At 41.0% G+C, this 25,969-nt stretch overlaps 2 long non-coding RNA genes across 2 annotated transcripts; one reads left to right on the forward strand and one right to left on the reverse strand.

Moving 5' to 3' along the window:
* Positions 1 to 253: 253 nt before the first annotated feature.
* Positions 254 to 6,221, reverse strand: LOC309380433. Its single transcript, XR_014172932.1, has 2 exons — positions 5,827 to 6,221; positions 254 to 1,739 (listed from the first exon to the last, which is right to left on the reverse strand). It is a non-coding gene; the product is annotated as an uncharacterized lncRNA (long non-coding RNA).
* LOC309380428 lies at positions 1,685 to 17,222 on the forward strand. The gene is made up of 7 exons (XR_014172922.1): positions 1,685 to 1,733; positions 2,565 to 3,692; positions 10,989 to 11,138; positions 12,155 to 12,303; positions 12,960 to 13,125; positions 15,588 to 15,915; positions 16,175 to 17,222. It is a non-coding gene; the product is annotated as an uncharacterized lncRNA (long non-coding RNA).
* The last annotated feature ends 8,747 nt before the right edge of the window (positions 17,223 to 25,969 follow it).

Below are 25,969 nucleotides of genomic sequence, written 5' to 3' on the forward strand. Positions count from 1 at the left end.
GAGTAGTTCAAGCTGCAATTTATATTTATATAACAATGCAATCAACACAGATCATGGATGTACTTAGACTTTTCCAGAATCTGAAATGGTGGAACTCTTTATTTTACATGCTGTAAATCCCTGGTTCAAATATGAGGCACATATTTCCCACACTAGGAAGGACAGAAATCAGTTATTGAAGTGCCAGTCACTATGTAGTCAAATTGTGATAGCAGTTTTCTATGTCTTCCATTTTAAACTGAGGCCCTTGGCCCTTAGCCAGAGATGTTACTTTAATTTCTGTTTACAGCCCTAGAATCCTGGTTTCATTAGCAATCCCATCTATTTCAGAGGTTGTGTCCACATTCCTTTGCTCCAAAAGCTTAGCTTGGAAAGGTCCACTCCAGTGTAAGACGCTGTTTCACTTTTTGCTAACAGAGCTGTCATTTCAGTCCTACTCTTGAAAACTCAGACTTCCAGACTTTAGGTGACAGGGAAGACTCCTCTTTGTTGTCCTATTTCAGATGCTGGAATTGTTTCTTTAGTCCAAAAATATGTATCCATGGTCCATTCTTTTTTGCAAAAACGTGCTGTGACATGCCCCGTGTGGGTGCTTCTTTTCAGCAGCTGCTGAACTAGTTTGTTTAGTTGTGTTCTGGTTGGAACTATGGAAGTGAGATATAGGCCTAAGCTGCCATGTTCCCTGGGTGACCCCACGCCCACTTTTCAGCCAATTGATACATAAAGATATTCTGATGCTTGGCTATGGACATATTTAATTTCAATATATTTAAATTGATGAACACATGCAAGAAACAGCAGCAGTTCTGTGAAAGCAGTTCTTGAAGTACAATTTTTTTTTAAAAAAATATATCAATGTTTTCTGGATCCAAATGGGCAGGGAGCTATTTATTTCCCCAGACTGCAGAACAGTCGCCTTTCTTGTGAATATAGAGCTGCCATCCTCAGTGGTGGCATGTCCTATGAGGAAAAGCTGTGTCTGAAATCTCAGTGAGCAGAATACTAGGATTTGAGATCGCTTTTCAAAATGAGACACAACACCATGCTCCCATCCTGAAGAGATAAAAAATCATGTTGTGGGATAGAGGCGTGGCCTCCTCTTTCCTTGTGGCTTCAGCCATGATGAAGTTGTGATGGTCTGTGGTTTCTTGTTGCCATGGTTTCTGAAATAATAATGTTGCACTGAGCTGTTATATTTAGGGCCCTGTGTGCGGCTTATCATTGGGGAAATATCAGAAACATGATTTGCCTGGAGGAATAGAAGCAAGGCCCTTTTCCAGTGGGAAGTTATTTATGAAGAATTTATCTGAGAGAAAAACAGGATTTATGACCATCTATATGATAGGATAGGAAGGCGTGTTGAGAATTGACTTTTGCACGTTCCCTCAGAAAATAAACACACGTTTCCTTTCTCAGGAAGCAGCAAATTCCCCCAGAGTTAATTTCTTCTGCCACCACCACCTCATCTCCCTCAGATCGTGTGACTCCAAATGTCTTTCCTGTCTCACTCCTGATAACCAGGAGCCATTTTGTCCTAGCTCACAAAGAATAATGGAAAATCTGCCTTCTGAGGAGCAAGGCTGCTCTTCTTTTCCTTCAGACACCAGAGACAGGACTAGTAAAACTGTTAACACCAGTCTTAGTCCAGAGTCACCAGACAAGAGCCAGATTGACCTGGTTATTTTTAAGTGATGTTTATGAGGTGGAGTCTAGGAAAGAGGAACCTGTAGGAGGTGTTTCTAAGTATAAATAGATAGGTCCTTTCAACTTGGGAAATGTGGGTTGGGGAAATGGGGGGGGGGAATCTTTATGAGACAGATTAGGGCATCTGCTCCTCCCTTCCCTCAGATTCTTAGAAGGCATTCCTTTTGCTGTATCTTTGGCGCCATTTTCATCCAGGAAACTTACTTGTTTATTGTGTTACATGCCATGCTTTTTTCAGATGAAGTTTTAAAAGGGGCTTACTTTAAAAAAATGAACAAATTAACAACAATAACATACAATGTAAAAATGACGCTGCAAATGAAAAACACCACCACACATGCAATAAAAACAGCAGACTCAGGAGGCAATCCTGTGCGTCACAGGTGACTAATCCCATTGCGAGAAGTGAGGCTACAGGGAACCACACAGAGGGCCTTCTCGGTAGTGGCGCCCGCCCTGTGAAACGCCCTTCCATCAGATGTCAAGGAAATAAGCAGTTATCCTATTTTTAAAAGACATCTGAAGGCAGCCCTGTTTAGGGAAGTTTTTAATATTTAATGCTGTATTGTTTTTAACATGTGACCCAGATGGGCGGGTTATAAATAAATTATTATTATTATTATTATTATTATTATTATTATTATTATTATTATTATTAACCTTCATCTTTGGGCAGGTAATGCTTTGCCATGACCTTGTAAACACAAAGTACTCCTGTTTTTTCACCAGTTAGTTACTGTACTAAGATGGATTCATAAATGTGTTGAGTATGAGAGAAACAGTCACTGATACAGGGTATAAGCAAGGTGTAAAGCACACTTTGTGTTTGTTCTGCATTTATTTATTTATTTTTCCTGCAGAGTTGGAAAAACTGCTTAAAAACAACAACACTGAATAGCAACTCTCCTCAGTTGATCTCCACAGATGAAATGAGAAGGGGTTGTATGCCCCTGTGTGCTTGCATATGAGTAACCACTCCCAGAGCACTAGCCAAGGGTGAATGTGGCTCTCAAGCCAAAAAACGTTAGCCACTTGCTATACATACTTACCTGGGGGGATGCCCCATTCAAATCAGTTGGACTTACTTGTAAGTAGACATGTATAGGCTTGCACCCTTAGTCATAAAATGCCTTCTGGTATTAAAAAACAGCAACTTCAAATGCTGTCTCAAAATGGAATAAGTGGGAGCCTGTCAGTCTTGGCATAACTAACCAACCATGGAGATGTGGGTGAAAATAAGTATTGGTTGGTGCCAGAGCTTAATTTTAGCTGGGGCTCACTATAGCTTAGCCTCAGCACAGTGACAGGACTCAGCATGATGATATGGGAAGGAAGAACAGATGATTTGAGCATGAGTAGAATGTATTTTGTTCGCCTCTAAGTATTCACAAGCAACCCCAACGTATCTAGGATTTGGCGAAGGGGGTGAGGGATGAGGGTGAGGCACAGTCAGGCCTGGGATGACTCACACTGACTACCCATGAACTAAAGTTTGGATTCTTCTCTTTGCTTGTCATATTGTCTATGGAAAATGCAGCATTGCCTCCATTCCAAGCCTCTTACTGTGAACGTGCTTTTCCCCCCTGTCCCCACTTTATGGCAAGGAAAGAGACAAACATAAACTTTGAGAGCAAGGAACAGCATGCTTGATTTGAGCTATATGAATACCCTCCAACTATGCAGAGAGAGCGAGAATGATAGGCCCCAAGAGGCCCACTTACCCTGTCTTCCAAAGAGCACTAAGCTACTATAACTCACAGCACCAGTAGATGTTGTCTAGGAATAAGTTATTTGGAAATTCCTTGTTCCACCCAGCATTCTCCCTATTCTTTTAGCCCTGTGTTATGTGCATATTCATGTCAGACTTTTTATCTACTGCTACTGTTTAAGGACAGCATGTATTGCTCATATGCAAATGAGCCTGAACCAACAAAAGTCAGACCAAAACTAATAGAACATTGCAAGTAATCACAGATGACAGCCATTGGGTAAAATGGGAACTACGTGTATTAAAATTGCCTTTATAATATGTGTATGTGTGTATTTGCAGTGCCATAGGTTTGGAACCAGACCTGCAGTTCTGGGAATGGAAGGTGGGGAGGCAATTTTCATTGATTCCTCCTGTTCCCTTAATTCCCCCAGCACTACTTTCCTTTTTTTTTTATAATAATTTTTATTGGGTTTTCACAACAAAAAACATAGAAAGAATACAACACAACAAAAGAGAAAGACAAAACATATACACAAAAAAGAAAGAACCTTACAAACTAAAAGACTTCCCCATACCTCTCCTACTTTGCATCCTTGTTTTAGAATTTTTTTAGCAACCCTTCAGTCCGTTTCTATATATCTCCTCCTTAAAATTTATTCCCTGCAATTTATAGTTTACAGCTGTAATTCTTTATATCTTACCCCTCGACATCTTATCAGTCCTTTATTTGACAACAGTTCTCAAGATACACTTTAAATTTTCTCCAGTCCTCCTCCACCGCCTCCTTCCTCTGGTCGCGGATTCTGCCGGTCATCTCTGCCAGTCCCATATATTCAATCACCTTCGTCTGCCATTCCTCCAGAGTAGGTAGTTCTTGCATCTTCCAATACTTTGCTAGTAAAATTCTTGCTGCTGTAGTGGCATACATAAAGAATGTCCTATCCTTCTTCGGTACCAATTGGCCCACCATACCCAAGAGAAAGGCCTCTGGTTTCTTAGGAAACGTCCACTTAAGGACTTTTTTAATTTCATTATAGATCATTTCCCAGTAGGCCTTAATCTTTGGGCAGGTCCACCAAAGGTGATAGAAGCTTCCTTCAGACTCTTTACATTTCCAACATTTATTCTCGGGCAAATGATAAATCTTAGCCAGCTTGACTGGGGTCATGTACCACCTATAGATCATCTTCATTATGTTTTCTTTCAAGGCAGAACATGCCGTAAATTTGGTACCGGTGGTCCATAACTGTTCCCAGTCAGCGAACATAATATCATGACCTACATCCTGTGCCCATTTAATCATAGCTGATTTTACCGTTTCATCCTGTACGTTCCATTTCAGCAGCAAATTGTACATTCTAGAAAGATTCTTAGTATTGGGTTCCAATAGTTCTGTTTCTAGCTTAGACCTTTCACTCTGGAATCCTATCTTCCTGTCTTGCTTAAATACTTCATTTATCTGATGATAGTGCAACCAATCTCGAACCTTAAACCTTAGCTTCTCATAGCTCTTAAGTTTATATTTTTCACCATCATGTTCTAGGATTTCACAATATTTTAGCCAGTCAGAGTCCATATTAAGTTTTTTGACTGCCTTTGCTTCCATTGGTGACAACCATCTAGGGGTTTTACTTTCAAGTAGATCCTTATATCTAATCCAAACATTATACAGAGCCTTTCTGACAATATGGTTTCTAAAGCCCTTGTGAACTTTCACCTTGTCATACCATAGATACGCATGCCAACCTAGATTATTGTCATATCCTTCTAGATCCAAGATATCAGTGTCCTCAAGAAGTAGCCATGGTTTCAGCCAGCAGAAAGCTGCTGCCTCATAGTAAAGCCTTAAGTCCGGCAGGGCAAAACCCCCTCTATCTTTCGCATCTGTCAAGATCTTAAATTTAATTCTGGGCTTTTTGCCCTGCCAGACAAATTTAGAGATATCTTTTTGCCATCTCTTGAGACACTCCACCTTGTCCAGAATTTGTAATGTTTGAAACAAAAACAGCATTCTTGGCAATACATTCATCTTAATAACAGCAATACGGCCTAACAAGGAAAGTTTCAGCCTAGACCATGTGTCTAGATCCTTTTTCACTTCTGTCCAGCATTTTTCATAATTATCCTTAAATAAATTGGTATTTTTTGATGTTACATCTACCCCCAGATATTTCACTTTCTTTACTATTTCCAGACCAGTTACACTCTGAAATCTATCTTTTTCTTCCAATGTTAAATTTTCCCCCAACGCTTTTGTTTTTTGTTTATTCAGTTTAAATCCTGCCACTTGACCAAATGCTTCAATTAAATCTAACACTCTTTTGGTGCTCTCGTCTGGCTGTTGCAGTGTTAACACTATATCATCTGCATAAGCCCTTAGCTTGTAATGTTTCACTCCGACCTTGTTTCACTTTCCATGCTGTTTTGGAGGATTGCCCAACCCCTTAGAGCAAATTGAGAGCAGGGGCACAAGGGACTGCATGGAGAAGGAGAAATCAGCAAAAATCACCCCACCTCTTTTCACTTGCAGGAGCATCCGGTTCATTGAGATCTGCTCGGCACAATTTATAATTTATAATGTTTTGTTATCTGTTTCTATTTACCAAGAGTATCTGCCTTGTTACTTGCCTCTGTATATGCCTGACAAGAAGTAAACCTTTTTAAGACATAATTTTGTGTTTTAGAATCCTAGAATTATATTATTTTATTATTATATGGGGTGTAATCATAGAATTGTAGAGTTGGTAGGGATCAGTACCATGCTGAAACCAACTGAGCTAAAACTTCTCTGATATTTAAATATGTACACTGAAGCTCCTGTGTGAGTGTCTGGAGGCGGTTGGAGGATGGATGGCGGCTAACAGATTGAGGTTGAATCCTGACAAGGCAGCAGTACTGTTTTGGGGGGGACAGGAGGTGTGGAGGATTCCCTGGTCCTGAATGGGGTAACTGTGCCCCTGAAGGACCAGGTGCGCAGCCTGGGAGTCATTTTGGACTCACAGCTGTCCATGGAGGCACAGGTCAAATCTGTGTCCAGGGCAGCTGTTTACCAGCTCCATCTGGTACGTAGGCTGAGACCCTATCTGCCTGCGGACTGTCTCGCCAGAGTGGTGCATGCTCTGGTTATCTCCCGCTTGGACTACTGCAATGCGCTCTACGTGGGGCTACCTTTGAAGGTGACTCGGAAACTACAACTAATCCAGAATGCGGCAGCTAGACTGGTGACTGGGGGCGGCCGCCGAGACCATATAACACCGGTCTTGAAAGACCTACATTGGCTCCCAGTACCTTTCTGAGTACAATTCAAAGTGTTGGTGCTGACCTTTAAAGCCCTAAACGGCCTCGGTCCAGTATACCTGAAGGAGCGTCTCCACCCCCATTGTTCTGCCCGGACACTGAGGTCCAGCTCCGAGGGCCTTCTGGCGGTTCCCTCATTGCGAGAAGCAAAGCTACAGGTAACCAGGCAGAGGGCCTTCTCGGTAGTGGCGCCCGCCCTGTGGAACGCCCTTCCAGCAGATGTCAAAGCAATAAACAACTACCTGACATTCAGAAGACATCTTAAGGCAGCCCTGCTCAGGGAAGTTTTTAACGTGTGATATTTTACTGTATTTTTGGTTTCTATGGAAGCCGCCCAGAGTGGCTGGGGAGGCCCAGCCAGATGGGCGGGATATAAATAATAAATTATAATTATAATTATAATTATAATTATGATTATAATTATTTCTGTGGAATATTTGTTGACCACCCAATCAACAAATTCCTGTGGACAGCTCATGTGGAGTTCAAAAAATCTGCGGTGTGTGTGTGGCTTCTATGTCCAAGAAAACAATCAACTGCCTGTCATGGATGGGGTTGTACTTCACTGAAAGTTACAGGTACATAGTCTGGGGGCTCTTCTGGATCCAACTCTTGCATTGTTGGCCCAGGTAACCTCAGCAGCTAGAAGCATCTTTTACCCTCTGCAACTGGTGTGACAGCTATGGCCATTCCTGAACTGGGAGATCTTGGCCACAGTAGTTCAGACACTACTGACTTCAAAATCAGATTACTGCAATGCACTTTATTTGAGGCTCAGGGGTGGAGTAATGTGGGTGCGGTCTGCCCCAGGTGCCACTGCCAGGGGGGGTGGCAAAATGTGGTGCGGCACTCAATGTCTGTGAGAGATGCTGAACTTTGGTGCCCGACAGCTCCCCCTCAGCTGTAGGGTGGCAGGCAGACTCCTCCTCGCACATGATCTCTGGAAAAAAACTCAACAACTTTGGCTCCCCCCAAAAAGCTCAACAACTCTGGCTGGGTGACAAGAAATTTTCCACACCAGGTACCACCTCATCTTGCTACGCCACTGTTGAGGCTTCCCTTGTGCAGTGGTGCCTCAGGTTAAGTACTTAATTCGTTCCAGAGATCCGTACTTAACCTGAAACTGTTTTTAACCTGAAGCACCACTTTACCTAATGGGGCCTCCTGCTGCTGCCGTGCCGCCGGAGCACGATTTCTGTTCTCATCCTGAAGCAAAGTTCTTAACCTGAAGCACTATTTCTGGGTTAGCGGAGTCTGTAACCTGAAGTGCATGTAACCTGAAGCGTATGTAACCTGAGGTACCACTGTACTTGATCAGAAAGCCACAGTTAGTGCAGAATGACGCTCTGTTCAGAGATTTGCACTGGTTGCCCAGTTGCTACCAGGCCAAGTTCAAGGTGTTTACTTGTGGAAGTGGCACTGTTCTGCACGTGTAATAAATCAATCTTTTAGTGTAGCAGCACCTACACTTTAGAACTTCCTGCCTATTGATCAGGTAGCTGCCTCTGCTGTACTCTTCAGCGCCCACTTGAAACATCTTTTTAAGGCAAACCTATCCAGACATGCAGAAGATGCATGTGTTTTATTTATTTTTTTAGCTTTTGTTGATTTTAATCAACAATTTATTTAATAGTGATTCAATATTTTAAATACTCATTTATGTTTTGTATTTTTGTAAACTTAGCAGGGGTTTTTTAACAATTAAGTGGTATATACATTTTGTTAAATAAATTAAAACATTATATTAAAACATGAATGGATACATTTTAAACAATAAAAATTGATCATTCAGTTACCTGTTAAAAACAAGCACAAGCAGTGTAATTTAAAGTGCAGAAGAAAATAATCTGTTCCAAAGGAAAGAAACTTTGTTCGTAAATACCTATAGTTCTATAAGCTTATAAAATTTAGCAGGATTCTAGTAATATAATCTAGTGCACAAGGATGAACATGTAAATTCATTGTGCTCAGTGAGATTTAAGTTTGTATAACTGCAGGATTGACGCCTACAAATGTGTCTTAAAGTTAAGAGGGCAGTGGGCAGAATTCGAGTAAATTTCCTCCTGCTGTGATGAATAAATTACACAAGAATGTAACAGCTTGCTAGCAAATATTATTGGACTCAATTAAGTGATACATCTACTGTAGCTAAAGTACTTCTCCATCTGTGTTGCCCATCTATCACCCACATGAGTTGTGGGCTATAGACTCAAGTAGCAAAGAAAAAGGAGTATACTAAATTGGAATGTTATTCAAATACATTACAAAGTACACTATTAAGTACATAGGAAAGAAATATATCTCTTAGCACCACCACTACTTTATTTATGCATTGTTTCATACCCAAAGTTCTCAAGTAGCTTTACATAGTAAGCAAGTAAAATTTAAAATGTACCAACAATAATAACTAAAAGTGGTCACACTAAACATCCTCCAAGTACACACTTCCTTCCATAAAATTACCATAAGTAATCAGCATAAAATAGCAGGCAGCTGAAAATCATTCCGTGAGTTGGCTATAATGTAGAGTAGTCCACTTTGTAAGATGCAACAGCCATGATCTAGAACAGTGTTTCCCAACCTTGGGCCTCCAGATGTTTTTGGCCTACAACTCCCATCATCCCTAGCTAGCAAGACCAGTGGTCAGGGATGATGGGAATTGTAGTTCAAAAACAGCTGGAGGCCCAAGGTTGGGAAACACTGATCTAGAACGCTACGCCGAATGGCACTTTAGTCATATACCCATGTAAAGTGCATTGTACTAGTCAACTATTGAGAATAGTGAATAAAATATGAGTGCTCCTGTCATAAGAAAAAATGATATTTATTTAATTAGTTATAATGGCCCCAGGGTGTGGTCTGAAGGAACATGGATCGCTACCACCTTGCATCCAGGTGGAGACCCGGTATGCTGCCTTGGGTTTCATGAAGGAAGGAAGATAAAATATATATGTAAGAAAATAAATAAACAGCTTTTAAAAGGAACCTTGCTGCCAACTGAGTAGTCAGAAGAAAAGCTGAATCTGAGGCCATGACTAGCTGTGCAGCTTCTCAACCATTGGAGGGAACATCTTTTAATCATTTGTAAAGTCACTTCCTTAGGATTCCAGAGAGCCATAAGTACCATCACTACTAACAAGTCTGAATTAATTTGTTTAATCTTATTCATCTGAAAACTGTCTCAGAACTAAAACTTAAACATTTTTGTAGGTGTGATTGAAAAAAAAAGAATATAAGTGAGTGTCATGACACTGTAAAATATATTTGTGTGTGTATACTGTATATAAAATTATAAATTGCTTAATTAAAAAAAAACTGAGCAGTGCACATACAATAGTACAAAATACAACAATACACAGATAAAATTGTAAACAAGTATATATAACTAAATTATGTGTCTGCATAGGCCTGCTGAAATACTAAAACAATGTTGCAAGGGTGCCTGTGTAATATTAATCAGGAAGTGTGCATGCAGTAATCCAGTTTTCAAGTTACCAATACCAGGACTAATGTACTCAAGCTATCCTGATCAAGGAATGGCTGCCACTGTCATACCAGCCCAACCTGGTAAAAAGGCACTCCTAGCCACCAAGACCAGCTGGGCCTCCAGTGGATACAGGAGCACCTATTAGACTGCATACCTCTTCCTTCAGGGCAGGCTATTGGCCAGTTTCTCAGACACAGGAACCACTAACCCACAGAACCTCTGTCTTGTTGGGATTCAAGCTCAATTTATTTCCCATCATCCAGCCCACCATTGCATCCAGGCACTGGTCCAGGGCCTGCACAGCCTCTCCTGGTTCATATATTATGGAGTCATCAACATACTGGACTTTTATAAATGGACTTTATACAGTTCTGGGAATCAAGACACAATGATGAATCAAGATGGTTCTTTTCATAAATATTGGATCAGCTTTGCATACTTAGGAATAATTTATGATGACATTCATTCTGTTTATGATCTCTGATGATATATAGTTAGTTCCCACTCTTGAACAGTTCCCCACTATACTGAAAAATAATCAATTTTTGTCCATATCTATTCCTATCAATTTTAATAAAAACAATATAATACTGAAAGTATAATATTGGAAATTGGCAACTGTGAAAACAGGATGCTGTCGAAGTGTAAGGCACATTCAAACACATTCCCCAGAAAGGCAAAGGAATAAACAGGTTGATGACCTGATTTACCTTATGAAAACATTTTGTTCATATATTGTATTTTAATAGCACCAGATGAAAACTAATAACATCTTTACAATTTTGACAGGTTTGCTACAGCTATCAAAAAGTTCAGTTTACTGAATCCACTTCTAATATTTAGTGGGGCCTGTTTAAATCCATCAGCCTTAAGTGCAATAACTAAAGGAAAACATGGTTCCAATTTTAAATGCATTTGGAGCACACTTTGCACTGTTTGGTAAGTACTGTACTACTTTTCATTTTGGAAAGCTATGTCACCCCTAGGCCTCATTCAGATATCACATGGATAAGGCTAAGGATGGACGATATTGTCAATCTTGGTTTAAGCAAGATAATCAGTGTGGGTTTGCTCCTTCAGCAATGAAGTCTGCAGCATATCACAACTGCCACTTTTAATATATGCATGCATAAAAACTGGGTAATAGGCACAATCTTTGAGGCACAATCTCCTCTCTTTCTCTCATAAAGCAGGAAAATGTTTCTTTTAATATTGTCCCTGGTCCAACGCATGTAGATATCATTTACAGTGGTACCTCTGGTTACGTACTTAATTCGTTCCGGAGGTCCGTTCTTAACCTGAAACTGTTCTTAAACTGAAGCACCACTTTAGCTAATGGGGCGTCCTGCTGCTGCCACACTGCCGCAGCGCGATTTCTGTTCTCATCCTGAAGCAAAGTTCTTAACCTGAGGTACTATTTCTGGGTTACTGGAGTCTATAACTGAAGCGTATGTAACCCGAGCTACCACTGTACAAACAAAAAAATTCTTTACCTCATAACTAATGTTTATCATATGCATATTTAATCAACAAAGCATCATCTCACTAATTACCGTATTTTTCGCTCTATAACACGCACTAGACCATAACACGCACGTAGCTTTTAGAGGAGGAAAACAAGAAAAACTGCTCCCCAAAGAATCCTTGGAACTAGTTTGTTAAAGGTGCTGAGAGTTGTAGTTGTCTGATGGGTAAGCTGCTATTCTCAGAACTTTTGAGGGAAAGCCTTGCACTTTAAATGTTCAGTGCAGATATGTTTGGCTGTGGAATGGTAACAGTGACACAAGGAAGGGGGCCAAATCAAGGAATGTGCCCTTTCCCTCACCCTTGCACATGGAGGGAGAAGGCTGCCTGAATTCTCCTATATATTCCCAGACTAATATTACATATGGTGCTTTGGAATTTGCTGCAGATTTTGCTTCCAATGAACTGCTTCAACATTTTTCTTCTTGTAGAATCTTTTAAAGGAAGTTCTCTGCCCAGTTGATGTTCATTTAGATGGTTATGTCAAAACTGTTAGAAGAATGGAGAGCAATTTGGGAAATCCAGTAGCTAATGCAATGCTGGAAGCTATTCATGCAAGATGTAGCATTGCTTAATTCAGGTGGCCTTTAAATTTTTTCATCAATTGATTCATATCATTTCTATACTGCTTTATATTTTTTTAAAAGAAACCTTCAAAGCATGCATACAATCTAAGTTACAGCATGTAATAAAAATTACAAAATATCAAAACAAAACACTACAGATGAAGATCTCATATAAAGGACACATTTAAAGCAGCATAATTAATGGGAAAATAAACATAAGTCAGATAAAATTCTAATGCAATACTACAATAAACTCCACAAAACAGCATAATTAGTAACTAAACCTAATAACTGAATTATTAACACAGTAACCTTTCCCAAATACATCTCTTGCTTTAAAAAAAAGAAAGCTGGAGGCCAGACTCCAAGACTATGGCAAATAGCCTGATATCTCAAATTTTCAAAATATAGTAATAAAGTTAGAAAGGCAAAGGTATCCAGTGGTGGCTTTACACTAGTGAAAACATGACTGTTTATTCAAGGCATGATACTTTATTTTCACCAATCCCACCCCCATGTAGCCTTCTGCGCCCTGACTTAAACATTTTCCCACTGAAATACTCTACCAGCATCACTACTGTTTAAATAAAACAACATTAATTGTTTATCTGTTCAGTTTCACAAAACAGTGTTGCAATTTTGGTTGGTGATTTCATTTTGATTTTTATAGGAACACTTCACTCAAATCAAATACACCCAGCAGGAGACTTTACAATGCATGACCTTTTGAATATTCTTCCCTTTATTGATGCCCTTCTCGTCATCAGAGTGACAGGCAAACAACTGATGGAAGCTCTTGAAAATCGAGTTTATAGATACCCAGCTCTTGATGGAAGGTATGAAGTATATATATATTTTAAGTGCCTCTTCCTCTTCCTCCGACTCCTGAACTCCTCTGAAAATGGATTTTTAATGTTGTAACAGTCAGCATTTATCAATTTCCATATTGCATGCAAATTATACTATTCTTACTGTCTGAATTTATGTCACACTAAACTATGGCTTAGTGCTATGCACATTAGCTGGAATGAGCTGAAGTGAAGGCCTGGATTTGCTTGCTTCCCCTCCCGTCCTACTTTGTTGCCAGGAGAAGGACTTTGTCAGCATTTAGTTTCACTTTCACAGAATCTTGGCATCTAATGGGGGAGAAACTGGATCCTATTTGCATTTAAAGGTGAACCTACCAAGTTTACTTTCTGAAACAATTGAAATACACCCATCTTTTGAAATGTGAGCTTCTGAGAATTTTGTGATGTAGTTCCCCAATAAAGAACAGTCGTACCTCGGAAGTCGAATGGAATCCGTTCCAGAAGTCTGTTCAACTTCTGAAATGTTCGGAAACCAAGGCACGGCTTCCAATTGGTTTCCAATTGTGCAGGTGCGCCGGAAACAATAGTGGAAGCCACGCCAGATGTTTGGCTTCCAAAAAAAGTTCAAAAACTGGAACACTCACTTCCGGTTTTTGATTGTTTGGGAGCTGGAACGTCTGACTCCCAAGGTGTTTGGGAGCTGAGGTATGACTGTAAGGTGTATAAAAGTGCATACACTGCAGTAAACTGTGCATAAGAATGCATATATTCATGAGAAAAAACATACTGAAATGCATTATATTAAGGAAAATTGCTTTGCACAAATTTATATATTAGGCATATAAAATGTATACATTAGGAGAAATTACTATTTAAAAATGTTTTGCAAACTGATACAGAAATGTGGAGAATTGAACTTAAGAATGGAAGAATGAAGAATCTTGACAGATTTGTCCATCCGTATATGTGATTGCATATGAACCACTCTTGAATCAAAAGTATCAACAGCTTGGGGACAGTGGCGTAGCGTGGGGGGGTGCAGGGGGGGCCGGCCGCACCGGCCGCAACATCTGGGGGTTAGGGAAATCCATGGGTTAGGGGGCGCAAATCCACAGGTTAGGGGGCGCAAATTACTTGCCTTGCCCCGGGTGCTGATAACCCACGCTACGCCACTGCTTGGGGAGGAGGGACATAGGTCAGTGGCAGAGCATATGCTTTGCCTACAATAATGAGAGTTAGAAACCTCCTCGTGGAGATGAGAATGCCAGAGGTTGCACTAAACATTATGTTTTGCACCTACTGTATGTGGCAAGCCACTTTTTTATGGAAGACAAACAGCCAGTTGCACTTTAACGCAAAAGAGAGTGAGACAAGGCTTTGCTGTGCCTCTCAGCTAGGAATTGGAGCGCAACTCCCATGCAAGCTCTAAGTGAAGCCAATGCAGATTTGTTCTGAAACCCAGTGCAGCTGTGTGCAAAGTTCTTTCAGTCTCACACTTGCTTTAATCGGCTCCTGTGTACATTCCAAACATCTGTGCTCTGTGCTGTATTTCATGTTTGGAAACTAGAGTGTCTTGCTAAATTTAATAGGTCAAGGCAGGCTTCTTGGATAGTGCACTAAGGGTAGCTGAAATTAGAGGAAGGCTGGAGAAGGAGCTCACAGAGGTGGAGCAGGAACTGTTATCTGCATGGCATTATTAATCAATGTGTGTTAAATGTTAGCACATGGAGGAATTGATTGTATTGATTTTGAAAGAGGGCTGAAATGTGGAGAATATTAATGAGTGAATTTATTCATCATAATATAAAATACAAACTGTTTTTTATTAACATTTAGGTTTCCTCAAGTAGCAGGAATAGAATTTGGATTTGATCCAAATGCAGAACCAGGGGATTTTAAAAGACTCTGTAAAAATTCAAGGATGGTATTTAAAGCAAAATCAGATCTATCAACTTGCTGTTAAGGAATACTTAGCTAATGTAAGCACTTCTTTTAATATGCTATTTTGAACTATAGTGATGCTTATTCCATTTGACACAACTATTTCTTATGACCATACCACGTTGGAAGGAAAGAACAACTGGTGGACAAGCGAGGCAATGGAAGACATTTATGGTAGGAATTACAAAAACTTCTTACCTGAAAATTGTGAAGGTGACATCAATGGCAATCTTTCATGAGTGGTTTAAGTAATAGTCTGACCTGGGATAAGGTAGCTTCCTATCCAGGACTTTATAGTGAAATGCAAGTTGTAGCTAATACAGTATGTGTACAACTTGTTACATGTTTAAATATTCCACATTCTTCAACCATTTCTATTTTCACTTACATTTTGTATCACATCATAGTCTTCATCATTTATAAAAACGTAAGAAAGTACACACCTGCTAATCTAGCTGATTATCATTATTATAATAATAATTGTTAATGTTTATTAGACTCAACTGGTTATTGACCAAAATAAATAAATACTCTACTCTGTTTATTAGACTTGTTAGTTGCCTGTTACCTGAAAGTCTCCAAGCAAATTACAAGACATTTGAAAACATTAATAAGAATACATCATGCCTGTGGTTCCCATTTTTTTCATCCTGCAGACCACTTAAAAATTTATGAGGGTCATGGCAGACCACTTAATGCAACTTTAATGCACTGTGCCAGATGCTGTATTATTTTTAATTGTCTTTTTTTCAGACATGTGGACCACCTGATGAACCTCATGGAGCACTAATGGTCCCTGGACCACAGTTAGGGAACCCTTGCATTATACCATCAAAATGAAACACCACCCATAACAGCCATAGGAAGCTTTGGCAGGTAAATTGCTGTTGCAGCAGAGAGGTTGGCACAATGCAAACACACTGGCAGGACCACTGGATTCGCTTCACAATTGTGTTTGCACTGCACTGACATCCCCACCCCTTTCCCCATTTCTCCAAGTAAGCAACAGCAACTGACCAGCAGCTCTACCTCATCTGACAAGACACTTCTGGATGCAAGTCACAAGTAGTGCCAAGCAGGAAGCACTCCCTTATTTGCCAGGGGTGACACCCCTCTCCCCTGCCTTCATTCACAGGTACAAATGAGGTGGTGGGGAGGCAGCCCTGTCTCTATGGTGGCAGGGATGCCTTCCTACATCCTTGTGAGAATGGACCCAACTGCAGAAAGGAGCAGAAAGCAGAGTCTGTGCAACTTGGACACCATTTGTTCTAAATTAATATTTCAGTGTTTCACAAACTTACTTTTTATTTCTGTAGAATTTTATTTTTAATATTGGATACACAATTGAAAGCAATAATTGTGGAACATAATTTAAGATGAAAACAACAGAAAATTGAAAACTATAACCTAATAAAGATTCTTGTCCAAAGCCAGCTCATGCACTTTATTCAAGGAAGCAGACTTCCCCATTTATATCCCCATCTGTTTGGGGAAGCATGTGCCCAACTGGGTGCAGGATGCTCCGTTTCCCACTTTGATTTAACAGATGAGGCTATGCACACAGCCCTTTCAAAGACATTAAAATGCTTCCACCCAGGGGTCAGGTGTACCAAGTACCCTTTTCATGACGGCCTCTCCACATTTGCCTTATGGTGTCATATATACACCATATTCTAATTGAAGCTAAAGGAATGCTGGAGTTAAATTTAACAAATATACTAAACAAACCTGGTAAATATCACATATGAATATTTAGATTTGGAAGCTGCACTCGAAGAGCATTGCTCTATGAGTAATGCCAAACTGAATGTTTGGATTGGATATATTTGAGTCTTCATCATTCTTAGTTTGCCAGTAAATCTTCATATAATCATCCTTTATTATGCTCATTGTGCATATAATCAAATGCACATTTAAAATATGTATTTAGAAGCCTGTATCTGAAAGAGTATGTATACTTGGGAACAAGTTTAATGTCTGTGATTTTTCAGGGAAAGGATGGCTACATGAAGTTTCAGAATTGCTCCAGGTTATTTGATATAGAAACTGCGCAGACACTTCCCACAGTAGTTATTAATCACTTTGACTCCATCAAGATTGTACAAGAAATCAAGCAATGCTTCTCTGGTCACCAAATGAGTTTAAATACGAAATCCACACTCACTTCATTAATAGGTAAATAGATAATGGCATGTGTCAGAGCTGCCCGAGGTCCCAGCTCACAAAGGACCAACGCCAGTGCGTTACTATTTACAAAAGTCTTTATTGAAGTTCAGTTTCGATTTCAAAGCCGCGGCGCGCAGCTCTACGTCTCAAACTCTAGACCGCTGAAGCTCCGTCTGAATCTCCTCCCCCCAGACACCAGTTTAAGACTCTAGCCTTGCTCCACCTCTTCCTTTGCTCTCTTCTCCTCTGGGCCCGCCTGTCCGCTGGGGTCTCGCCTCTTCTAGACTCTTCTGACGTTGAGGAGTCCCCTGAGTCTTCCCCCTCTCTCCGGCGGGCTTTAGGACCTGGTTCCCAATCCGGGTTTCCTGCTGTGCCGCGCGCCTGTACATTTGAACTTGGCACGCGCACCCAGCCGGCCACCTTCCTCCTGAGCGTTACACTGCTCCTATCACTGCTTCCCCCTTCGGGGAGGCTAGCTGAACCTGACTTCCCCTCCGTTCCCTCACTCTGCGATGGAGGCGTGGCCAGCCCTGACTCATCTCCTCTCCCTGCTGGAGGAGAAGCTGGCCCTGATACATGTGACTCTTCCCCCTCACTACGCTCTGGTGGATGAGCTGGTCCTGATCTCCCGCTGCTGCTTTGGGAGTCCCCGCTGGCCCCTTGTTTCTGGTGTGTCCCCCCTGGGACCCCCCCTGCCCTGGCCATCGGCGCCCCCCTCTGGGAATCTTCTGATTCGCTGGAGAGACTCATGGAATCTCTCGGGCCACTTTCATACTCCCCTACGCTGCCCTCAGATTCTTCCCCTTCGCTCTCCATTTCCTCTCTCCCCTGTGCCTCTGCTCCTGAGTCCCTGACAGCATGTTACAAATAAGTAAGTAATTTTGCCCAAAGGAATGTTGTCCTAAAATAAACCATTGTGTATTCCTTCATATATCCTGTGTTAATTATTTTCTCTACTGGAAATATGTTGGGTTACCGCTGCTTTTTCACCTAGCTAAAAGAAAAGATGTTTTATGTCAGGTTGTTTCTCCTTTTAAGTCGAAAGGCAGGGTTGAAAGCTGGTCATCTGACATCTCAGGAAGGAAATCCCTCCTTTCCAACCTCCTAATCCTGCTCTCTGTCAGGATGCCAGGCGGTGATGGCTGGTGCCCAGTGAGCTTGGTAAGATGAAAGGCAAGGAGACCAATAGAGGGTGGAGCTGGAACCAATGACAAGCAGAGTCAACTAATTCTGCTTTTTGTCCCCCATCCTAGGAATCTGATAGGTAAGAATTGGATTGGTTGTAAGAAAGAAGGCAGGCAGGTGGGGGCTGGCTGGCTGGCTGAGGGCAGATGGAGGCAGTGCCCCATTTGCCCTAATGGAGTAGCTTCCACTGATGTTGGTGGGGGGACTCAACTCTTCATTAGCTCTGATGTTCCTTGGGTTGCTTAGTTATAGGTGGATCTTTGTGGGATTACAGAGTCCCCTCAGCCTGATGGACCTTCCCTAGGTACTTATAGTAGGTGGCTCATCCAAGTATTTCTTCCCCAGTCCAGCTGTCTCACCCACTGCTGCCTTGCCAAGCTTACTGTTCTCTTCAGCTCTGTAGCCACCCACTGCTTTTGCTGCCCAGAGACTTATGCAAGAAATGGAACACACGCTGCAACATTTGTACACCTACAATGAGAAACCTTCCACTTCCAGTCCAGCTTTGTTTCCCTCTTAGAGGGCTGTTTAAGGTTCAGAGCCTCCAGAAGGTGGATAGCTGACATTGTGCTAGGAAATTAGTCTTAGTGGAATTTTGCTACCTTTGTTGTTACCAGAATTAATGCAATTGCTATGACTAATGAAGTATGGACTATTAATTGTTCTGTGTCACAGTGAATTAGAAATGCACATTTCAAATCTAGACTTCTTGTTATTTGGCATCGCATCCTCATGCAGGCAGCATTGATACATCTGGGACTATTGCCAGTGTTTTCTCTCTCTTACACTTAGTTCTTTTTAAATGAAGGCTATAGTTTCCTTTAAAAAGTAAATAAGTTACAAAAAAACTTCTACCACTGAGTCAATCGTATGGGGCAGGAAGGGATTTGAGCTGATCTAATTTGAGTTTATTAAAACCATAAAAAGCTCAGTTCACACTTCTATTTCTCCAAGTGATGCTGAGTAGTCTTTATCTGCATTGGGCTAGAAATTGTTTTTATATATCTTCTTATTGCTGATGTTTTTATTGTTGATAGCTTTGGGGTGTTTCACGGGAAGTGATTCATAAATGAACAAAAAGATAAGCCAGCCTTTGAACCCAGCACTACAAAGAGCCAGCTCATCAATGTAATGTAATGTAATGTAATGTAATGTAATGTAATGTAATGTAATGTAATGTAATGTAATGTAATGTAATGTAATGTATCCTGGATGACAGTGTGAGCTTAGCTGTAATGGGTGCGGCCTCAGCAATACTGTACTTGTGAACTTGACAGCTGGAAAAATTGCTACAAATTCTTGCTACACAGTGTCCAAATTTCCAAATGTTAATGAATAGATACGTAATGGAAGATTCACAAGCAAAGTAATGTCTTGTGTGAACTGCCCTTGTGGCATCACCCACATAATTCAATATGCCATCTTCAGACAGCCAGAAATGAGCAAAGAGCACAAACACAGTTAGCTGTTGGCTGTTCACTTGGTGGTTTCTGGGTGATGCATGTCTGCAAAAGCTACTCTTGCTGTTGTGTGGGCTGCTCATCATTCCTCCAGTTCATCCACTTTAAAAGCATTTTGGATTGTGAGGACAAGCTGGCTTTAAACCATTCTCATTGATTTAAACTACCAAAGTCTTAACGCAAGAATGTATACTCTTGTGATTTATCTCTCAAAAACTTTCTTCAATTTGATAAAAAGCTAGAGAATTGGCCCAAGTATGCTGCCTGCAATGATGTCAAACTAATTTGTAACCTGCAACCCAGAAAGGATTGGGGAAGTGACATAATATATAAAGAAAATAAGGGAAGAGCAGTTTAAGGACCAAGAACTTCATGTTTCATTTTTTAAAAAACCAACCTTTTGCACTAATACAATACATTTCTTTCTCTCTCAAAAACAACAACAAGAACAACAGTTGAATAGATTTGCTAGACTTCTCCTAAAACCAAGGGTCAAACTACATATAGTGTGAGACATCCGGCTGATTAAAATAAAATAAAATAGTATTTTTTAAAGAAAGCAGTCTGGGGGAGGGCACTGGGGGAAAGTGTTTTAATGCTTTACCCATGTTCCTTTTTCCAACTGAAATGGATCTTCACCAAAGCTGCTCCATGGGGCAAAACATAGTTACTATGTGGCTATCTTCAAAGGATAATCTGAATCACTGCTCTGGAGCAAAAGAAACTGATGAAAACAACTAAGGACAGAATCATGTACTGTGTGCATGAAGAAATATAACATTTCTGTAGCAAAAGAAAAATGGCACAAGCTCACTGGAAGATCCCAGGCTCAATCTGTAGCCTGCCCAAGTAGGGCTGGAGAGCTGTTGCCAGTCAATGTACACAATACTGAGCTTAGAATAATAGAACTGCAGAGCTGGAAGGGACCCCAAGGGTCATCTGGCCCAACCCCCTGCAATGCAGGAATCTTTTGCCCAACGTGGGGCTGGAACCCAAGATGGATCAATAACCTGACTCAATATAAAGCAGCTTCCCACGTTTCTCTGACTACACTAAAAATAACTTGTCACCACGTGTTCATCATCAGTGGTTCTAACTGGTTTATATGCATTATTTGGCTGAACTGGTTTGTAGACCACAGCTGAAGTATTCCTGAAAGTGTTGTTAAAACAGGGAAAGACTTTAAGCATAAGAGTACAAGACAGGTCTTAATAAGCCAGTGACTAATATCTCATTATTTAATTTCAAGCCTTTGAAACACAAACAGAGGAAAAAGAAGCGATAATTGCTGTGCCGGGTGTAGAAGGAAGGACCTGCCACATTTCAAAGAACATGAAGGAACACTTGCGACAGCTTCAAATAGTTCCCATGCATTTTCTCCACTTCCTAGCAACGATGGTGAGAAATCAGATTCGGATTCGGATAACTATCTCATGCCAAGTCAGATCGTTGGGGAAATGGTACCTTTGTGGTATAAAGAGAAACTGCGGTGATATTATTTGTGTTAAAATGTTTTGATTCTGGTTTTCGTTTTATTTTACATATTCTCCTTAGATGCTTTGCAATCTCGTTATCCTCCTTTAGTGCATCTTCAACTCCCTTGCCATTCAAGAGTCCAACTGCCTCTCTAACCAGTCTCCTGTTATTAGCATATTTAAAGATTATTAATTTTATGGCCTTAAATATTTTAGCAATGTGCTCCTCAAATTCTTTTTAGTATCCTTTGCTGTCAGCTTGCATTTATTTTGCCTAGTGTTTCATTTTAATTTGGTCTGAAAACATTAATTGATCCTTAATCACAGGCTATAACCTGGGCAAAGATATTTACTGCTAGTGCCAGGGTTAAAAAACATATAATTGGGGGAAAGGGGGTCCTGTTATGTTCTCATTTACAAAACCAATAAAGGATATTTTTAAGTGTGCAGTTCTTTGGACACACACACACACACACACACACACACACACACTTATTTCCAGTAAACAAACAATTGCTGTGGTTTAGTTTGCCCAGTGAAATTACCTCCTTATTTAAGCATGGCTAAATATGTTCCAGATGTCACCCATTTCAACTTACTTACTATAGTTTTTAATGTTTTAATTGATCAGTTAACTGACTAAACTGGTCAATCTCTATTTGGAGAAAAGACCAGACAACCTGTTTCTGAATTAAACTAATGTACAGCTCATGAAAATATTACTATGCTACTCTATGCTGGTTAAAGCCACTGAAATGAAAAACCATTTTTATGCGCTTCAAATTCATTTGAAAATCTTTACACAAAAAGAAGTAGAAAGGTCAGCAAAAAGCTTTCCTTCAAAATTCTGCATGACTGGAAGTCAGATAGCCCTGTAAGCCTGATTATAAAAACAGCTCTGAGCAGCCTATATTCAAACTGCTTGGATAGTCTAAAAACGGGTATACTGTATTATCCCAAGTTGTATTCTCAGTGGGACAGCACAACATACGTAAAATCAGTCAGAGGTATGTAGAGAGTTCCTGTCAGCGTTCTGCACTTGTTTTCAAATCATTTCCTTTGCTCCTGATGTGGGTGCCATTTTTGTAGCCAAAACGACAACACCTATGCATAAGAGGGAATTATTATCAGGCTTGGGGAAACCCTGAGATTTGCAGAAGCATATCAAATCATTTAGAGAGGGAAAAGTGGAAGGATCCTCAAAACAACCCAATGGGGACTGAGTCTACTCAATGGTGATAATAAACTGACTGGCTGTTGCTGAATAAAATGCAACTTGGTAGAATTGCTAAGAACCTCTATGGATGCCTACATCATCATTGTCATCATCATTTCTACTTCCTTATTTATAGGCCACATCTGCAGCTTACATACCAATCATAAATGACAATCATTTAAAAGCAAGAACATGTAACATAACAAAGCAGTAGTAAGGTTCTACACTTAGGCAGGAATAACCAGCTCCACAAATATAAGATGGGGGGGCACCTGGCTTCCCAAAAGTACATGTGAAAAGGATCTAAGAGTCTTAGTAGACCACAAGCTTAACATGAGTCAACAGTGTGATGCAGCAGCAAAAAAACCCTAATGCTATTCTAGGCTGCTTCAACAGAAGTATAGTGTTCAGATCAAGGGAAGTGATAGCATTGCCCTATTCTGCTTTGGAATACTATTCCCACCTGGAATACTGTGTCCAGTTCTGGGTGCCATAATTTAAGAAGGATATTAACAAGCTGGAAAATGTACAGTGGAGAGCAACCAAGATGATCAAGGGTCTGGAAACCAAGGACTTGGGTATGTTGGGTGTGTTTAGCCTAGAGGAGACTTAGAGGCAGGGCTGGTCCAAGACATTTTGGCTGGTCCAAGACAAAATGGTGTTGCCCTCAGGCAGGGAAGAAGGGATGCATGAAGATCTACAGTAGGATCAAGAGTGTGAGTAAAGATCTACATCAGGAACAAGGGAGGGGAATCAGATCAATCTTACCCGATGGTTGAAGGGGGAATTAAAGGCTGTCATGGGGGGTGGAAAGGGGCCCACTCTGAATCATGCTGGTCAGGTGCAGACCCCAGGAAACCCCCGAGGGCAGCCCCCACCATTTCCTCCTATGGGGTGTGGGTGGAGGGAGAGAGACCGGCAGCACATCCTATTCACCAAGAGGCCACAGTAGAGGCAGCATTTTAGGGGCTGATGCTGAGGCAGCGGATCTAGCCTCCAAGGTGTTCTCCACAGCCATTGCTGATACTGCGGCCAATGCATTCCTTGGAGGTCAGATCCTTTGCCTCCGTGGATCCTGCTGCCTGAAGCAGTCGCCTCACCTTGCCTCATGGGTTGGCTAGCCCTGCTGAGAGGTGATAAGATAGCCATGTTCAAATATCTAAGGGCTTGTCACATGGAAGACTGAGAACAAGCTTGTTTTATGCTGCTGCACATGGGAGGACGTGACACAATGGACTCAAATTACAACACAGGAAATTCTAACTAAACATTAGGAAGATTTGGAACCCAATTTTCCCCAATTTACTGGATTATTCCCATATCAGGTAAACCATAATTTTCAGGGGGGAATTATCAAGGCTGGTGTTGTTTGCGGGGAGTATAATGTGAAGTACACAAATGAAATGTAAACTGGTGTGGACAAGGCCTCAGTGTGAGGTGAGTGTGAAACATACAAACTCTGTGCATTATGAGCTATGCTGAACACAGTGTTGGCATTAGATGTAAACTTTGGGAGCTTTTCTGTGTGGGGCAGAGGAATATAAAAATACCAATATATTTTTAAAAAACTTGTCATATTGGCTCAGCTTGCCTGGGCCAAATAGTTTTGTAGACTGAAAATAGGAGGGATAAACATTTCCCCCCTTTCCTATTTACATGTGGGCTGTGAGTCAAACAAACATTCTTTGAAGGTAGCTAGATTATCTAAAAAGCTGAGATTCCCGAAGCATTATTATTGTAGGCAGGGTGAGATAATAAAAGGTATTTAAAGCTCTATTATTTTCATTTCCTCATTTAATGAACACTGTAATGCAATAGACTATTATGTCAGAAAACTAAACCCCTTTCTTTTCTAGAATTAATTTGTGCCAAATATAGCTCTGTTGACTCTTTAAGTTCCATTAATTCCAGTCCATGTTCTCACATGAATATGTTTTTATGAGACAGCAAGCATATTTTTATATGTTGGTACACCAGTTTGTCCTTTGGTCACACTTGGTTTCCAGCGTGATTGCCTTCCTGTCCTATGGTAATGCACTGTAGCTGAAGTCATGTGTGACAAGAACTATGGTGTGGTAAAACGGGAAGCCTTGATCTCCTTACAGTGTTGACATATGTTGGTATTATTCTTATTATTTTGATTTATTACCCTTCTTTCACACCCAGAGCCCAAGATGGGTTACAACAATTTAAAATAAATAATTAAAAATAAAAGTTACAAAAAAAGAGAGAAACATTAGATGCTTCCTAATGGCAACTCAATCGGGACGCGGGTGGCGCTGTGGGTTAAACCACAAAGCCTAAGACTTGCCAATCAGGTCAGCAGTTCGAATCCCCGCGACGGGGTGAGCTCCCGTTGCTCGGTCCCTGCTCCTGCCAACCTAGAAGTTTGAAAGCATGTCAAATTGCAAGTAGATAAATAGGTACCGCTCCGGCGGGAAGGTAAATGGCGCTTCTGTGCGCTGCTTTGGTTCACCAGAAGTGGCTTAGTCATGCTGGCCACATGACCTGGAAGCTGTACTCCAGCTCCCATGGCCAATAAAGCGAGATGAGCGCCGCAACCCCAGAGTCGGCCACGACTGGACCTAATGGTCAGGGGTCCCTTTACCTTTAATGGCAACTCCTGCAGCCAATAATTTGTGCCAGTGTATTGCTCTGCTTTCCTTTGGACCACATCTCAAAGCAAAGGGGTGTGTGTGTCTTGTCGTCTGGACAGCCCAGGGCATTCATGCACACCACTCAGGCTTGAACCTTGGGGAGGTTACTTTGGTGCTGCTAATGCAGCAGTTTCACTTCACCCCTTATCTCTCAAGACAGATGGATGTCAACAACAACAACAACAACAACAAAATGCAATCACAAAATATAAAGTGGGTCCTTGGGGGTGGGGTCATCAAGAGTGCCCCTCCGCTGATCTTAGCACCCAAGGCAGTCTATGGGGAAGGAAGCGGTCTTTCAGATATTTGGGGTCTTTGTTGTTTAGGGCTTTAAACACTAATGCAAGTATGTTGAATTGGGCCTAGAATGCAACCCCCCAGTAGAAAATTAGGTGGTTTTTGAAGCCTCCTCCTCCTCCTCCCATTAATTCCCTACCTTTTCACCAAGGATCTCACATAATTCTTCCCCTCTCAGTAGGTTAGGTTCAGAGACAGTGACTGGGCCAAGGTCTCTTGGTAAGCTTTGTGGCTGAGTTGGGCTTTGAACCCTGGTTTCCCAGGTCCTAGTCCAACACTCTAACTACTGAAAAATAAATCCATCCTACTTTCTTCTCAAATAACTGCTAGCATGTCCTGTTAAAGCCCAAACCACTTTGGATCCCATTACCTGAAGAGCCCCTCACTCTCACATTTACCATCTGGTGCTTTCAGATTCCCTTTTCTGAATGCATCTTCCTTTCAGAGGTGAGATAAAACAAACTTTTGAGAAAG

The sequence above is a fragment of the Podarcis melisellensis genome (assembly GCF_964234715.1).
Source record: "Podarcis melisellensis genome assembly, chromosome: 11".
NCBI classification, from domain to species: domain Eukaryota; kingdom Metazoa; phylum Chordata; class Lepidosauria; order Squamata; family Lacertidae; genus Podarcis; species Podarcis melisellensis.